Below are 14,170 nucleotides of genomic sequence, written 5' to 3'. Positions count from 1 at the left end.
ATGGAGATCTTGAAGCACCTTGCAAAAAAAATAATTACAAATTGGTTAACACATTTGAATCTTAGTTACACATCATTGTTTAAGTCATACGAATTTTGTGCTTGTTTGTGTGAATGAAAAAAAAAACATACATAAAGTACGGGCAATGAGTTGGCACAGTCCTCCCCAAAATTTAATAAACATAAGAGAACGTGTCTTTCAAATAATATTCTCGGTAACCTTAGATTTTTCCCTCGGAAACCAAGCCAATCGACTACATAATCAGCAACAACTATTGTTACTGGTTTTCTTCACTAAATTTTGTGTTGTAACATCAATGTTGGGCGGCCAATTTCAAGAGCTTCCATTCTATTTTGGTGGCACTTACTTTTTTTTTTTTTGATGGGCTTACTGTATTACCAAAAAAATGATAACTTGACAAAAGATATAAATAAGCAAGGAGCTCCTCCAAAATGAATTTGAAATGAGTGGCCATTATGTAGGCACATTGTCATGAGCTATACCACTATGTAACAATTTATTATTCTTTATTTTCATTAATGAAAGTACTCATCTTAATGTAGGAACAACAAGTCATCCTATGATTATAGTTTTGAGGGGAGACTTCTGTATAGGTTTTTTCTTATGTTCACCAAATAGTGAACTCTTCAGCCTTGCACGAGGGGAAGTGAAGGGAAATGCATGGGTCCATGCCAAAGTTCTAATGATATCTGGAAAGCAAGTGCCAACCCCTCAATGTAGGTAACCTAAGGGCTTCAACCTTGCCACTAGTAGTATCACTCTACTAGCGATTCCTTGTTGGAAGGGTGAGGAGCGAATGGGAAGGAGCTGTGGAAAGCTCAACCTCTACCTCAATACCTATGTGTATACAAAGAGAGTAAGAGAGATGGAAATGGAGAAGAAGATGGAGAGGGAGAGAAACAAGCAAGCGAACATCTCATTACACCACAATCCACAAGCAAGCATGTATAAACAAAAAGAAGAGGCAAACATGCAATCCATTCCCACAAGAGCTCAAGAACTCAAGCTTAAAAAAATGATAATGAGATTGATAATAAGATTGTTTCCTTTCTTTGTCCTATATACATGGTCTCATATTTACAAGTGCATGACTGTTCACGTCTAGGGGCACAAAAGCTAGTTAAGCAAATATATAGGATATGTATATACAAGTTCTATCATAAATAGCATTACACATGTCGTAAGCTTGGCTAGATCCCCTTCCTAATTAATATTCTAATCTAGGAATTGGCAAAGTATAGTAGGGAGTATCTGGAAAAGCGGTGAAAAAGTTGTAGCACAACTTTATAAACTATATGGTTTAGTGGAGAGACTTGTCTATCTTGAATGTGTTGAGATGCTAGACTTGCATTGAATGTAGTCGAATATCTAAATTGATGTCGACCATGAGGCTTTCATATCCTTTATTGGAGAGGAATCCATTGGGGAACTCCATTAGAAGTATAGCAATCCACATGAAGAACTTGCCAATGATGGCAACTAGATTCTGAAGTCCTACAAGCTCTCTTGAATGTGTTGAGATGCTAGACTTGCATTGAATGTAGTCGAATATATAAATTGATGTCGACCATGAGGCTTTCATATCCTTTATTGGAGAGGAATCCATTGGAGAACTCCATTAGAAGTATAGCAATCCACATGAAGAACTCGCCAATGATGGCAGCTAGATTTTGATTGGATACATTTGTGCATGAATCAAGATCATGTATGCTTTGTTGAGTACATGTGGTTTGTGAAGATGCATACCCGGTGTCGCCAAAGAGGTAAGTAGTTGAAGCATGTGCAATGTGAGAATGGATCATGTGTTTTGGCACTAGGTTCACCATTAGTAGGGTTGCAATTGGTGATGAGGGTTCCTCCCACTGACTGCAGATGTTGTTGGAGCTGTCATTGCTATTATTGTCGGTAAAGAGGGAAATGGAGAGGAAAGGGATGCGGCATTGACTTGTTTTGATCTTAACTTGTGAAATACCCTGGAACAGTAGGATTACTCCCACCATGGACTTGTAGGCTTGCATCGACGATGTAGCCTAATGATTGTCGATGATGAGGATATAGTGTAGGTTCTTGTGTATATGAGTGCCTACTAATAACATAAAATGTGTTTATGAAGTGCTAAGCCCTTAGTGAATGATGTAGTGCTGTACACGCGCCGTGGTGGTGGGGGATGATGTGTGTTCTCCTTCAATTCTTAATATTTCCACCATCTCATGGCCCAAACACTTCTTCTTTGTTTTATTTTCTTTATTGTTACACCAACTTGCTCTACTTTCTTCGACTCTCTTTTCTCCAACCTTCATAATGATAAGATTTGAGATACTGGGGTCTCATGGTTGTTAACTCGGGTTAACCATTGTTCAAGTGGGGTAGCTAAAGAGTTGGGGTGACTTAGCTGAGCCTCAAGATAAGTAAGGGCCTTTTCTTCGATGGTAGTATAGCCGATGGTGAGGTCTTCTTGGGTGGACACATACTGCTAGGGATGGTTTTTGAAGTTATGTCATACCTCCCCTAGCAATTCATGGGCTTGGGTTCCTCCTCTATCATGAGGACACTCACCTGCCCCACCGCTAGAGGCAAGTTGAAGCATCACAGTTTGCTCACCCCAATTGATTTGAAAACGATTATGTCCCATCCATTGTCTTCCAAGGAGGAACTCTTCTTGCATGGTACCGAGCATCACATAACTTCACATGCAAAGAGTACCTTATGGTCATTGGAGCTTCCTCCCTGCATCAAGAGGGATACAAAGATTTTTCTCAATTCTTGTCCTCCTACAATCAAGCAAAAGCATAAGTCTCCAAACAACAAGGATGATTCCTCTTCCAACACTCCAAAAGACATGAAGGACAAGGTCACACCCTCTAAGTTGAAGGGAAGTGGTTTAGCCCTTAATGAGTTGGAGGAATGGATTATGAAGTTGGTTACACATTTTCAGCTTTATCCAAATAGTGAAGAGGACAAGGTTAAATTTGCATCATTGCATATGGAAGACTATGCCCACCAATGGTGTAGGCACATGGTGAAAGGAGGAAACTATTGGAATTTATGGCCCCTCTACATGGCTTTAGTAGTGGACCTTAGTAGATTATTTCTCTAAGGTTTAGTAGCTTGGCTTTAGATTTGGACCTTAGCATATTATTTCTCTAAGGGTTAGTAGCTCCTTTTCGGATGGTTTTATTTTCAGCTTTTTTATATGTCTTAATGGAGAATCTCTACTTCTTGCTCTCTACTCTAGGCTTTGGGTGCACACTTCTAGGAGATGGGTGCTCAAATCTAGGAGAATGTTAATTGGGATTATAGCTTAATCATTTAGCTAATCCTTTTGTACTCTTGCCTATATAAAGGCACATACCTGATGGAAGAGATATAACACATCTTAAATTCTCATCTATATGCTGTCCACATTTTCATTATGCCTCTCATTAGCTTAATAATGTGATTAATACTAATCACCTCCTTTGCTTAGCCACTAATGTTGTCTTCACCATGAACATCATCACCTTCTTTGAGCCACCATGAATTCCAACATGGTATCAGAACCATGCTATTTAGTGATTATGCTATGCTTATCATCTAATCCACTCTCATTAGCCTCATCCTCACATACCTTCATCTTGATTAGTGAATAATTAGCTATTTTTCCATTTTTCTCATTTAGGTCATCTCTATCTTCTACCCCTACCATTGTAGCCACGATTTCTCCTTAGATACACAACCAAATCAAGGAATTCGAGTTTAAGCTTCACAACAGCGCATAGGCACATCCTCCGGCTGTCTCAAATCAAGCCGATTCATGCATGAAGAAGCTGGAAGAAGACGATTAACAAAACGTAGCAATCTGGAGTTTTTCTTCAAATTCATCGTCTTCGGTTTGAATTGGCCCAAGTCCTCCTTGCTATAGCTACTGTATGATAAGAGCTACGAGCTCACAACTTTTGAGCTTTTTTGGTCCATTAAAGTAGCCAAGAGAAGCGAATTAAAATAACGCAAGTTTTTGGGCAAAAACGTAATGGCGGCTTAGTCGCTTCAAATCAGAGTGAATCTACTCGTCTTCGAGGGTTTTTGAGGCTGCCAAATTTGTCTGCAATATTATTTTTTTCGAAAAAAACGCTTGGAGAAATCACTACAGCATTGGTCTTGCTTAGCCATTTTGGTCAAAGAGAGATGAAGGTATGCATACTTTGGTGAATCTCATGTTTATGGGCTTCAAACACAACTAGATCTTCTGCTATAAGTACCCCTTGAAGATGTTTTGAAGAAGAATTGTGGAAGGGCTTCAATTAAACACTCCAAGTTACCCCTTCTTGTGCACTGCAAACAGTTTTTTACCTCTGTTAATCAAGTGATTAATGCTAATCATTGAGGTGATTTTGGACCATTAAGGGTTCAAACCTACCATTGAGGACTTGCTATAGCTTGCCAAAGGTTCGTATCAAGAAAGTCCCTTGATTTGCCCCTCCGACGGTGCTCTAAAAATCAGGGTATTTTCTGCTCAAAAACCAAAAAATTACATTCACTAATATCTTGATTAGTGCTAATTATCTGAGGTTTTAGGGCCATTGATGGTTCATATCTCACATTTGAGTGTTGCTAAACCTCTGTAAAGCATCAAATCAGATTTTTCCCTTGATTTGAGTGGTCAATTTGTTAATCCAAAATCGGGTATAAATCTGTATCAGCATTGTTTGGGACAATGGGATTTCTATACTCATCTCAAAATCCACCTTGCATACACACATATAATCAAGGGGGGATCATTCTAAATACTCAAAGTCACAGGATTAAGGAGGAGTTTTGACAAAGGAAGAAGAAGCACATTTTGCTTCTATTGATTCTGATTAGGCTTTTTGAAGTCTTTTTTGATGTATGTTACCTCTGAGCACCACATGATGTAGCTCATGTAACTTTCTTAGTAGTAGTAGTAGTGGGACTTTTGTATGGTTACCTCTGAGCACCACATGATGTAGCTCATGTAACGTTTTAGACATTTGCCTCTTGGGAGGGTAAATCTTTTTGGTTAGTCCCATAGTTAGTGTTTGGAACATGGGAGGGTATTTTGGTATTCCTTCACACTTCTTGGACGCTCTTGCCTTATTTTCAGGCCATGTTGAGGTCCAAGGAGGGTATTGGAATTTATGGCCCCTCTACATGGCTTTAGTGGACCTTAGTAGATTATTTCTCTAAGGTTTAGTAGCTTGGCTTTAGATTTAGACCTTAGCAAATTATTTCTCTAAGGGTTAGTAGCTCCTTTTTGGATGGTCCTGTTTTTAGCTTTTTTATATGCCGTAGTGGAGAATCTCTACTTCTTGCTCTCTACTCTAGGCTTTGGGTGCACACTTCTAGGAGATGGGTGCTCAAATCTAGGAGAATGTTAATTAGGATTATGTCTTAATCATTTGGCTAATCCTTTTGTACTCTTGCCTATATAAAGGCACATACCTGATGGAAGAGATATAACACATCTTAAATTCTCATCTATATGCTGTCCACATTTTCATTATGCCTCTCATTAGCTTAATCATGTGATTAATACTAAGCACCTCCTTTGCTTAGCCACTAATGTTGTCTTCACCATGAACATCATCACCTTCTTTGAGCCACCATGAATTCCAACAGAAACATGCATAACACTTGGGAAGAGTTGAAAAGAGAGATGAATATGGATTTCATTTTACCATTGGTTCTTAATAGGTACATGGAACAATGGTATGAGCTTACACAAAAAAGTGAAATGGTAAAAGACTACATCAAGAGCTTCATGAAGCTTTCTATGTATGTGGAAGGGATTAATAATGAAGGCATGAGATTGAGGGAGTTCATTCATGGATTGGATCCTCTTATCAAAGTGGATGTATGGGCTCAAACACCACTCTCTTTGAAGGAACCAATGAGGCTTGTAGAGTTGTATGAGTCCAAGTACAAGAGGCCTAAACCAAATTTTAGCTAACAAGGGCTTCCAAAATCCATTCACTACCATAGGAACAATGGGAAGAGTTCTTTCCCACACAATCCTCTTCCATACAAAGTTTCCAATTGTGTATGGGCCTAGAGAACCAAGGATTGGTAACTCTCATGGTCAAATTGATCGCCCAAAAAAGCCCTTATCCTATAACAAAAGCCTCCCTATACTCCCAGCAAGTTAAGGCAATTGGATTCTTCAAAGATTCAAGAATAGAGGAGTAAGGGGTTATGCTTTAATTGTGGGAAAAAAATGGAGTAAAGAGCATGTAGAAAAATGTGAGAATGGTTGTTATGGATGAGGATGCCATAGGCATGTGGTGGAGGTTGCTTATGTGGATTGCCATGAGGACATGGTGGAAGAGTTTCCTTCTATAGATAAACATGAGTTTCTATCTGATCCGGGTGGAAAATCAGCCCCATGTATGTGCTATATCATATGATTTACTTGTGGGATGTAAGGGAGCCACTACTTTAAGGCTTCATGGCACTATCAATGGAAGAGTGGCTCATATTTTGGTGGATTTGGGGAGCAAAGATAGCCTTTGTCAACTTGAAACCTATCCAAAATCTGAGATTACAGCCCATAGAGCTTTCACATGCATTGAGAGTTCAAGTGAAAAATGGGGAGAATGAAGTTGCTTCTATGTATTCCCTTTTACTACTATAGTCTTCACACCCAATTATTGTTAGAATTGGGACATATTGATTTGATGTTGGGATGTGATTGGCTGAGCACCTTGGGTGAAATATCACTGTTGAGCACTTTGGGTGAGATATCACTGGACCTTGGTCACATGTATATAAGGTTTATGCATGGTGGTGGATAGCTTGTGACTCTCATTGGTTTTTTAAAGCTATCCCTCATTACTCCTTAGCAATTAAAGAGGGAAATGAAGAATTTGAGCTCCATATATGTGTTGCCTCATAGACGATACTGAAAATCAGAGTGAATAATCCCTTTACAAAGAGTTGGCTCAAATTTTGGAGGAGTATAAGGATGTATTTTAGCTTCCTAAGTGTTTGCACGAAAGAGGGGCGTTGACCATGCAGTGGAATTCGAGCAAATGCTCAACCGATCAAGCCACCCTATTAGTTGTCTAAGTTTGAGAGAGAAGAGGTTGCCACCATGAAAGTGCAAGAGCCTATGGATATAAGAAAGAGGATGGTACATATAGGATGTGCATTGATTATAGGGATTTTAACAACCTAACCGTCAAAAACCACTACCCCATACCTAGGATTGATGATCTTCTTAATGAGCTCAAGAGAACGAAGTTCTTTTCCAAGATAGAACTCAAATCCAGTTATCACCAAATAAGTATAAATGATGGGAATGAGTTCAAGACGACTATTTGCACCGATAGAGGGATTTTACATTTTATGGTTATGCCCTTTGGTTTGTCAAATGCACCCGCCACATTTCAAGTACTTTGAGAATAAGGTGCTTCAACCCTTTCTTTACAAATGGATTTTGGTGATCTTTGATGACATCCTTATCTATTAGCAAGAAAAAAGAGGAGCATTTTTAATGACATCCTTATCTATAGCAAGAGAAAACATGAGCATTTGTGGTATGTGAGGTAATTATTTGATGCCTTGAGGAAGCATTTGTGGTATGTGAGGCAAGTAATTATTTGATGCCTTGAGGTAGCATAAACTGTATGCCAAGGAGAGTAAATGCTCTTTTATGGAGTGTGAGGTTGAGCATTTGGGGCACATTGTGAGTCATGGAGCATTAAAGTGGATCCCAAGAAAGTGCAATATGTCAAACAATGGTCCAACCAACACTACACAATTAGAGGATTCTTGGGGCTTACTTCCTTTCATAGGAGGTTCATTGAGAATTATGCATCCATTGTTTCTCCTCTTATTGATAAGCTAAAGAAAGAGGCTTTCTATGGTATAGTGGGGAAGAGCTTTCAAGAACTCAAGGAGATCCTCATTTCACCCCCTATCTTGGTATGCCCTGCTTTTCCCCTACATTTACCATAAGGGTAGATGCATGTGATAGTGGTATTGGGGTTGTTTTGTATCAAGAGGCCATCATACATGCAATTAAGAAGTGGAATTACTACATTTATGAGAGTCATTTCAAGATGATATTTATCATAGAGTGCTCAAATACTTCATATCTCAACCCAATCTATCTCCCAAGTAAATAAGGTGGTTTTGCCACTCTCCAAAGGTATGACTTTGAGATCTCATACAAGGTTGGAAAAGACAATGTGGTGTGTCCAATTTTATTTCCCATATGTGGACATGTACTCTCTCATCTATTTTGGAGGTCTACAAAGATTGTATTGTGGATATATAAGAGGAGTACTTACTTGATCATGTGGCTAGCCCAATGTTTTAAAAACTCTTTCCCATATGTGGGCATGTACTCTCTCTTCTATTTTGGAGGTCTATAAAGATTGGATTGTGGATATATAAGAGGAGTACTTGATCATGTGGCTGGCCTAATGTTTTAGAAATTACATCAAGGTGTTTTTGATGAGTTTCCTTATTATAAGGTTCACAATGGGCTTCTATGGTATCATGGGAAAGTGTATTTAACTCTACATACAAGGCAAACATGTTGCAAGCGATGCATTCTTCTTCACTTTGGGTCTTTTCAAAACATATGATAAGGTGAGGCAAAGCTTCTATTGGAAGGACTTATGGAGGGATGTGTATGATTATGTTTCTCAATGCCTACCTTGTCAAAAAAACATGGATCCCACTCATAAGCCAAGTGGTTTACTTTTTCAGACCTTGCCTATTCCACAAGGTAAATGGACTCACATATTTATGGACTTCATATGATGTGCCTCCTATGAAGTGTGGGTGGAATTCCATTTATGTGGTCGTGGGTTAGCCATGCATTTCATTAAAATAAAGAACCAATTTTCAGCGTCTTAAGTGGCCACTCAATTCAAGGAGTATGTGCTCAAGCTAGATGGGTTGCCTTAACAAATTATAAGTGATAGAGATCCTAAATTCATGGGTTCTTTTTGGAAGAATTTGTTTGAAGGTATGCGCACCAAGAATTCCCCAAGCACTAATCACCCTCAAACCGATGGGCGAATGGAGAGGGTTAATAAGTGGTTGTACATATTTGAGGCATTACTGCCATGATACTCAAACCACTTGGGACAAGTGGCTTTATTTGGCTAAGTTTTTCTAGCCTATAATAGCTCTCACTCAAGCATTTCTATGTTGCCTTTTGAGGCTTTTTATGGATATAAAGCACATGTGCCATCAACGGTATTCAAGAGGATGATGCCAACCCTCATGCAAAACAAGAGTTGAAAAGAATGCAAGGTTTAATGTAACAATGTAAGGACAATATAAAGAAGGCACAAGAGAAGATGAAGTCTTATGCTGATGCATAAGAAGGCACAAGAGAAGATGAAGTCTTATGCTGATGCATATAGAAGGCATGAGGAATTCAAGGAGGGAGATTATCTCTTCTTAAGGTTGCCAAAGTCAAGACCTTTTTCTCTCAACAATAAATTGGCACACATAGAATTTATGGGCCTTTCATGGTGCTCAACAACAAATTGACACAGATTTTATGGGCCTTTTATAGTGCTCAAGAGAGTGTGGACTCAACAACAAATCGGCACATAGATTTATAGGCCTTTCATAGTGCTCAAGAGAGTGGGAGAAGTAACTTATCAACTTCAATTGCCCAACACTACAAGAATGCACTACGTTTTTCATATATCTAATCTCAAAAGGTATGTAGGACAAGATCTTCAAGTGCTAGATGAGTTACCTCCCATGGATGAGAAGTGAGAGATCCAATACATACCGGAAAAGGCAGTGGGAAGAAGACATAAGTTCTTGAGGAACCACACCATTGAAATTGCTCATTAAGTGGAAAGGGTTGCTTGAAGACGAGTCCACATGGAACCCTTAAACTTATTTGGAAGAGCATGGGCTTATTCTTGATGATATTGGTTAAAATTTTGGCCATTTTCAAGTTGCTGCTCGAATGTCTGAGATTCCACTTTTTAGTGGCTCTCACACTCATATTTGGGATGCTTATCATAGTGGGATTGGTTGGATGTGATGGATAGTGCGTTTCAGCTTTCTATACACTCATATGGACTGTTTATATATGGATTTCTAGCTATGTTTTGGAGTTTGCACATATGGATATCATGAGTATGATTTACAACTTCTACTTGGGTATTGTTCTGTCAATATGCGTAGGAAATTACAGCCAATGAAGAGTTTATGGATGATTACATATGAAGCTTGGGAATACAGACACGTGGATTTTGAAGTGAAGTGTTTTGGTGGTGGTCATACCATTTGGAATATGGTTATAGTACTTCATTGATGGTATATATGGTGATTTTGGGGACACTATCTTTATGGGAAGGGATGGATTATAATGAAAGGTTATATTAATGCCCAAAGATATAAATATTAGAGGTAACACATATAAACAGGGCTAAGGGCTTATAGAAAAGAACTTTTGGATCATTTTGTAATTGGGACTTTGGTTACTTCTCGGAGTACATTAGTACTATCATTTGGCTTTCATGGGAGCTAGCTCATGATACTGGATTATCAGATGGCTTCTTTGAGAATGGCTTAGACTCATTTCACTTATCTCTATCATTTTTATGCTTCTTGATGAATGCTCATGTCATGGCTATGGATTTATTTATAGGTTTCCTATCATGTGTATTTTTTTCATTTTTCTTTAATTTTTATATTTTCTATAATTTTCATGATTACCTTGCTTACAATTAAGGCAAGATTTGTTTATCAATTCCTTGATTGCAAAGGAAAACTTTGTCAATCGTGTTATGGGAATATAAGGTAGGCATGATTTGAGAATGATTCATGAGACCACACTTTAAAGCATGGTACTACAACAATGAATGTATTTATGCACTTCGAAAGGAAATTCTTTTTCGTTTTATCATAATTTTATGAATACCCCCATCTATAGTAATAATAGTAGTGATTAAGAGATCTACTTTGGATCCATAAATCCACCCATTTTATACATGTTGAACATGTAGTAGATGAATGATCAATTTTGAGGAAATCATGGTATATGTTGAACATGTAGTAGATGAATGATCAATTTTGAGGAAATCATGGTATATTTACATTGGTCCATTCAAGAATGTGAGTACACTCCATTGTTTCCTAGAGTCTAATTTCCCAGTTCACTCATTTTTCTAAGTTTTTACAATAGATATTTGGTTTCATTTGGAAATTAATGTTTGCAACTTCCATTTATGAAAGAGAATTAGTACTTACATCATATCATTCTAGAGCCTAGTAGGTTAGATGTCGATCGTTTTGGGTTGTGTAGTAAAAAATTGTTTATTGAAACAAGTTTTCCATTTAAACAAAATAAGATAGTTTCTCCAATCATTAAATTGAAACCATCCCTAAAAGAGGTTGACGAGCACAGTAGAGCACTTGTGGGGAGTAATAAACCATGGTAGAACTCAAGAAAGAGGCCCAAAGCTAGTCCCAACAGCTAGGTCATGAGGTAGAGAGCAAGAGACATTTAGTTGAATCAATATGAGCTAAAAATTGCATGTGTAGGAGAGGGTAGAAAGTGGTTGTAGCCTCTTGACAAGTGTCCCCCTTGTGTGTCCAAACATGCCATATGAATGTATATGTACATACATACATACATACATACATACATGTATACACGCACGCACGCATGTATGCATATGTATATGTATGTGCACGCGCACACACACACACACACACACACACACACACACACACACACACACACACACACACACACACACACACACACACACACACACACACAAACACATATTTATGTGTGTATATGTACGTATACATACATACACACACATTAACCATTAGGGAGAGTAACAAAACGATGGAGACTATCTTGGTTATAACATAATTGCTATCTTGGAGAACAAGCTTTATCCAAGTATGTAAGTATGTGTTTGTGAACCTCTAAAAGAGCATATGTGTGTGTGTGAACCCACTCTTAGAGTAGTGCACCTAACTATCTAGATATTATACATGTATTGACCTAAGTAGTGATGTCATATAGGAGAGGCTCTAAGCCTATAAAATCATTATACTTGAGTGAAGAAATACAACACAAGTCACATCATTTGAGTCGTGCAATCAATCTCTATGTGTAATTCCCTTGCTCATTTCATGAAGAAAAGAGAAATAGTTAACCCATGTGAATCTAGTTTATCCCTAGCAACCCCCCCTTCCCTTTCACATTTTTTTTCTTTGTGGAAAATAGTGAAGAAAATGGCCAAACCCTAGGATCCAATCGATTAGAGTCAACTAAATTAGGTATGGAGTTATTAGGATTAAAGCCTAGTAAGACTATGGTAGAATTCAATAAATACATATGGTTATCAAGTTGTAGGAGACAAAGGAGAATAATTCCTCAAAAAGGGAAAAACTTGAATGAAAATTAAGGCAAGTTAATTCAAGATAAAGGTACCATCCAAAAATTTCTAGGTAAAGAATTCTTTTAGGTCAATGTGCATAGTTTTGTCCATCCATCGAGTTAAGGCCATAAGAGGGCATAAACATTAGTGTGATGAATTTTAGAATAGAGAAATTGTGTAGATTAACTTAAGACCCCTATTGTATCTGAAAACACTAGCTTAAAGAAGAAAAAAGATCAAACATAGGAAAGTGGGTGTAAAGTAAACCCAAGCTTATAGGTAATTTCCAAAATGAGACCAAATTGTATTTCAGAATGGGTCATATAAAAAGAGTAATCTAGCTTAAAACTCAAGAAAAAGGATCAAGACCTGCCTTCATAATAATCAAGGAGTCAGGACATCTTGTTGCGCCGCCTCGAAAAACTACTCGAGGGAGAGCTGACACGATAGCCAAGCATCAAGATATAGTGATATGAGGCCCCGAGTGAGTCAATCTACCTTTAGTGTGATTTTGCTGCCAGATTATTATAAAATTAGAGGGGTAGGGGTCTCATAGCTGGTACTAGAGTTGAGCTAGGTTGCGATGTGTGAGTGTACAATATCAGGCTGTGATTTTGATGCACAATTTATGACTTAAAAGCAAAAGTTATAGTATTTTACTAGGTCTCTCTTTCAGATGGAGGAGCAGATGATGAGGCCATACCTATCATGAATCCCTAGTCTTTTGATGATCAAGGACAATATGATAAAAGCATTCTCCTTTCCTCATCTCATTTTTTGGACCAAGTTGCCTTGGCGAGACACATTAAGCACATTTATTTTTTGGCTACAGAAGATCAAGATATAGATGGTACTCGGGATAGTGGATCATGGCACTCTATAACTAGGATGATAGGTTGGTAGAGAACATCGCTCTTGTGATGATAGCTCTTTATGGACCTTTAAGATGCGATTTTTTAGAGTTCATCTCGTGAAATGTATAAGATTCTTAGGAACTTTATTTCTCACCGTATAATTTGACTGCAAGGCATGCCTCTGAGCCATCTCTAATATGACATGTCTATCTATATGTATCATTGCTCCATGAGAGCGAAACTTGACCATTGATGCCCTGATGGCATGCTTCGTCGTACTTAAATAAACTTTTGGAATAAAGAGACATTGCTTTGTCTTTTGTATTTGTAAGTTTTATCTTTTAAGTAATAATGTGTGAATAAAATACAATATAGCCCAAAACTTACCTTCCACTTTGGAATGGTAAAGCCATTTAGGTTGCATTAAAATATATGGCCAGTGATAGAGTAATGGCCATACCTTACTATCTTAGTTGTAGGGAGTATCACTTTTGTCAACCTTACCAACCCATGTACATGTGGTGACATCAGTGGGATGAAAATGAAGAGAAATATATCGTGGAGATAGATATAGACTATCTTTCGTAGTTTACTTCGAATCTGAGTCTAACCATGATTATGAAAAGTCTGAATTTTATGAAAAAATATAGGATGTTTACGATGGAAACCTTTTTTAACCTTAGATAAATACCTAGCCATACTTAGTCATCTTAGTCTATATCTTCCACATAGGAAAATTGTAATCATAGGCCAATACCAATATTTTCAGCTTTTTGGATCTAAGGGTTAAGATTTCCATTAGGTTAATAAGCTTTGAAGAAATATAAGAAATTATTTCTTGTCTTCAAAGTATTTTGTTAAAATCATGAGCCATGGTTGTCTAAGTTAGAATATTGCGCCTAAGAAGTGGAAGCA

This window comes from Cibotium barometz, chromosome 57 (assembly GCF_041138505.1).
Source record: "Cibotium barometz isolate CiBa-2024 chromosome 57, ASM4113850v1, whole genome shotgun sequence".
In the NCBI taxonomy this organism is placed as follows: domain Eukaryota; kingdom Viridiplantae; phylum Streptophyta; class Polypodiopsida; order Cyatheales; family Cibotiaceae; genus Cibotium; species Cibotium barometz.
This window is presented reverse-complemented; position numbering follows the sequence as displayed.